The sequence below is a fragment of the Cebus imitator genome, unplaced genomic scaffold (assembly GCF_001604975.1).
Source record: "Cebus imitator isolate Cc_AM_T3 unplaced genomic scaffold, Cebus_imitator-1.0 Scaffold675, whole genome shotgun sequence".
NCBI classification, from domain to species: Eukaryota; Metazoa; Chordata; class Mammalia; order Primates; family Cebidae; genus Cebus; species Cebus imitator.
Genome location: NW_016107990.1, coordinates 707,059 through 712,200, shown reverse-complemented (window position 1 = coordinate 712,200; position 5,142 = coordinate 707,059). Strand labels below are relative to the sequence as shown.

At 41.5% G+C, this 5,142-nt stretch overlaps 1 non-coding gene across 1 annotated transcript; it reads left to right on the top strand.

The window, feature by feature from the left end:
• Nucleotides 1-1,830: 1,830 nt before the first annotated feature.
• LOC119469484 lies at nucleotides 1,831-1,964 on the top strand. The gene has a single exon (XR_005198308.1). It is a non-coding gene; the product is annotated as a small nucleolar RNA SNORA31 (small nucleolar RNA).
• Nucleotides 1,965-5,142: the final 3,178 nt, after the last annotated feature.

The window sequence follows — 5,142 nt, the reverse complement described above, 5'->3', positions numbered from 1 at the left end:
CCTGGGAGACAGTCAACCGTTCAACAAAAAAGAAAAAAAAAAAAAAAAAGGGCTCTGAGACAGGGAGCCAGGTGATCAGGCTCACTGGTCCCACACCCACAAAAAAACAGCAATCGGAAACACTCTGGATTGAGAGTTTCACAGCAAGCACAGCTGAATCTGGGAACGGTCAAGCTCTGTGGGGAAGGGGCGTCCGCCATTACCAAGGCACTCCACCACTATGGAGGTAGTTTGCCATTGCTGAGGCAGCCCGCCATTGCTGAGGCAGCCCACCATTACTGAGGCAGCCTGCCATTACAGAGAGAGTCTGCCATTATAGAGGTGGACTCACCATTGCTGAGGCAGCTCTAACTACACCCATATAAACAGGACTGCAGGGAAGTTCACACGGCAGCTGGGCGGAGCCCACAGCAGCTCAGCAAAGCCTCTGCAGGCAGACAGTGACAAGGCTGCCTCCTTGATGGGCAGAGCAGCCCTGAAAAAAGGCAACAGCACAATAGAAACTCATAAATAAAGCCCTAACTCCCTGTAACAGAGCACCTGGGAAAAAAAAGTGGGGGGGGGAATTATGAGTTCTGCTGCAGCAGACATAAACATACCTGCCCAGGAGTTCTGAATGAACAGTGGAACTCACAGCTCAGCACTTGAGCTCCTATAAAGGACAGACTGTCTCCTCAAGCAGCTCCCTGACCCCCATATATCCAAAGAGTCACCTCATAAAGGAGAGATCAGACTGACATCTGGCGGGTATCCTTCTGGGACAAAGATAACAGAGGAAGAAACTGGCAGCAACCTTTACTGTTCGGCAGCCATTGCAGGTGATCCCCAGGCAAGCAAGGCCTGGAGTGGACCTCAGTAGTCCTACAGCAGAGAGGCCAGACTGTTACAAGGAAAACTAAGAAATAGAAACATAATCAACAAAATGAACATCCACTCAGAGACCCAATCTCAAAGTTAACAACTACAAAGACGACAGGTGGATAAATCCACAAAGATGGGAAGACACCAGCACAAAAAGGATGAAAAAACCCAAAACCAGAATGCCTCTTCTCCTACAAGGGATCACAACTCCTCACCAGCAAGGGAACAAGGGTGGATGGAGAATGAGTGTGATGAATTGACAAAATCAGGCTTCAGAAGGTGGGTAATAAGAAACTTCTGTGAGCTAAAAGAACATGTTCTAACCCAATGCAAAGAAACTAAGAACCTGAAAAAAGATTTGATGAAATGCTAATGAGAATAAACAACTTAGAGAGAAATATAAGTGAATTGATGGAGCTGAAAAACACAACACGAGAACTTCATGAACCATACACAAGTTTCAACAGCCGAATTAATCAAGCATAAGAAAGGATATCAGAGGTTGAAGATCAACCAAATGAAACAAAACAAGAAGGCAAGATTAGAGAAAAAAGGGTAAAAAGGAATGAACAAAGTCTCCAAGGAATATGGGATTATGTGAAAAGACCTAATCTACGTTTGATAGGTGTACCTGAATGTGACTGAGAGAATGAATCCAAGCTGGAAAATACTCTTCAGGATATTATCCGGGAAAAGTTCCCCAATCTAGCAAGTCAGGCCCATATTCAAGTCCAGGAAATACAGAGAACACCACAAAAATATTTCTGAAGAAGAACAACCCCAAGGCATATAATCGTCATATTCACCAGGGTTGAAATGAGGGAGAAAATGCTAACGGCAGCCAGAGAAAAGGTCAGGTTACCCACAAAGGGAAGCCTATCAGACTCACAGCAGATCTCTCAGCAGAAACCCTACAAGCCAGAAGAGAGTGGGGGCCAATATTCAACATCCTTAAAAAAAAGAACTTTCATGCATCTATTTGACAGACATGGAGCAGTTACTATCTGCAGCTAAAGTTTCCACTACAGATGCAAGAAAAACATGTCCTTGCGCTTTCCATCTGTCTAATTGTGGCGGCTGAGATTAAAGAGAGGAATACAGGGTAAAAACGGGAAGAGAATACTTGAGACAGGTTGGTTACCAGGCTTGGAGTGCAGTGGCACAAGTGGCTCACTGCATCTGCCTCCTGGGCTCAAGCCATCTTCCCGCCTCAGCCTCAGTAGTTGCTGGGACTACTGGCATACACCCCTATGCCCACCTAATTTTTGTAGAGACCTGGCCTCGCTTATTTGTCCAGGCTGGTCTCAACTCCTGAGCTCAAGATCTGCCCACCTCAGCCTCCTAAAGTGCAAGCCCAGCCTGGGAGGAGATATAGTCCCTACCACCTTTAACTCATTGATAACATTTGTTAAAGGTTAGAAGCAAGCCAGTGACTCTGGTCTGCTTGAACATGTGCATCTAGTGATTGAGCAATCTGGAGTTTGTCCTAGTGTTCAAAATCTGAGCCAGACACATTGTGTGAACATCCCTGAAACCCCCATGATTTGAAATACATATTAGGAACTTCAAACTTGAAGAAAAAAAAAAAAAAAGAACTTTCAACCCAGAATTTCATATCCAGCCAAACTAAGCTTCACAAGTGAAGGAAAAATAAAATCTTTGTGAACAAGCAAGTATTCAGAGATTTCATCATCACCCAGCCTGCTTTACAAGAGCTCCTGAAAGAGGCACTAAACATAGAAGGAACAACCACTACCAGCCACTCCAAAAACATACCAAATGGTAAAGAGCATCAACACAATGAAGAAACTGCATCAACTAATGGGCAAAACAGCCAGCTAGCAACAAAATGGCAGGATCAAATTCACATATAACAATATTAACCCTAAGTGTAAATGGGATATGTGCCCCAATCAAAAGACACAGACTGGCAAATCGGATAAAAAGCCAAAACCCATCGGTGTGCTGTATCCAGGAAACCCATCTCACATGCAAGGATACACAAAGCCTAAAAGTAAAGGGATGGAGGAAGATTTAACAAGCAAATGGAGAGCAAAAAAAAGCAGGAGTTGTAATTCTCATCTCTGATAAAATAGACTTCAAACCAACAAAGATCAAAAGAGACAAAGAAGGACATTACATAACGGTAAAAGGATTAATGCAACAACAAGAGCTAACGATCCTAAATATATATGCACCCAATACAGGAGCATCCAGATACATAAGGCAAGTTCTTAATGACTTACAAAGAGACTTAGACTCTCACACAATAATAATGGGAGACTTTAACACCCCATTGTCAATATTAGACAGATGAATGAGACAGGAAATTAACAAGGATATACAGGACTTGAACTCAGACCTGGACCAAGCAAACCTAATAGACATTTACAGAACTCTCCACCCCAAATCCACAGAATATACATTCTTCTCAGCACCANCAAGCAAACCTAATAGACATTTACAGAACTCTCCACCCCAAATCCACAGAATATACATTCTTCTCAGCACCACATCACACCTACTCTAATATTGACCACATAATTGGAAGTAAATCACTCCTCAGCAAATGCAAAAGAATGGAAATCATAACAGTCTCTCAGACCACAGTGCAATCAAGTTAGAACTGAGAATTCAGAAACTAACTCAGAACCGCACAGGTTCGTGGAAACTGAACAACTGGCTCTTGAATGTTGACTGGAGAAACAATGAAATGAAGGCAGAAATAAAGATGTTCTCCGAAACCAACAAGAATGGAGACACAACATACCAGAATCTCTGGGACACATTTAAGGCAGTCTCTAGAGGAAAACACATAGCAATAAATGCCCACTTGAGAATCAAGGAGAGATCTAAAATCAACACCCTATCGTCAAAATTGAAAGAACTAGAGAAGCAAGATGAAAAAAACTCAAAACTTAGCAGAAAACAAGAAATAACTAAGATCAGAGCAGAACTGAAGGAGATAGAAACTCAAAAAATCCTTCAAAAAAAATCTATAAATCCAGCAGCTGATTTTTCGAAAACATGAACAAAACAGGCAGATCCCTAGCGAGATTAATAAAAAAGAAAAGAGAGAATAATCAAATAGATGCAATAAAAAACGATAAAGGGGATATCACCACAGATTCCACAGAAATATAAACCAACATCAGAGATTATTACAAACAACTCTATGCACATAAACTAGTAAACCTGGAAGAAATGGATAAATTCCTAGACACTTGCATCCTCCCAAGCCTAAACCAGGAAGAAGTTGAAACGCTGAATAGACCAATAACGAGGTCTAAAGTTGGGGCAGCAATTAAGAGCCTACCACCCAAAAAAAGCCCAGGTCCAGATGGGTTCACAGCCGAATTCTACCAGACATACAAAGAGGAGCTGGTACCATTCCTTCTGAAACTATTCCAAACAATACAAAAAAAGGGAATCCTTCCCAAATCATTTTATGAGACCAACATCATCCTGATACCAAAATGTGGCAGAGACTCAGCAAGAAAACAAAACTTCAGGCCAATATCCATGATGAACACACATGCAAAAATCTTGAATAAAATACTGGCAAACCGACTGCAACAGCACATCAAAAAACTTATCCACTATGATCAAGTAGGATTCATCCCGGGGATGCAAGGCTGGTTCAACATACCCAAGTCTATAAACGTAATTCACCACATAAACAGAACCAAAGACAAAAACCACATGATTATCTCAATTGATGCAGAGAAGGTCTTTGACAAAATTCAACAGCCCTTTATGCTAAAAACCCTCAATAAGCTAGGTATTGATGGAACGTATCTCAAAATAATAAAAGCTATTTACGACAAACCAACAGCCAATATCATACTGAATGGACAAAAACTGGAAGAATTCTCTTTGAAATCTGGCACTAGACAAGGATGCCCTCTCTCACCACTCCTATTGAATATAGTATTGGAAGTTCTAGCCAGAGCAATCAGGCAAGAAAAAGAAATAAAGGGTATTCAAATAGGAAAGGAGGAAGTCAAGTTGGCTCTATTTGCAGACGATATGATTGTCTATATAGAAGACCCCATCGTCTCAGCCCCAAACCTCCTGAAACTGATAAGCAAGTTCAGCAAAGTCTCAGGATACAAAATCAATGTGCAAAAATCACATGCATTCCTATACACCAATAACAGACTTAAAGAGAGCCAAATCAAGAACGAACTGCCATTCACAATTGCTACAAAGAGAATAAAATACCTAGGAATACAACTAACAAGGAATGTAAAGGACCTCTTCAAGGAGAACTACAAGCCA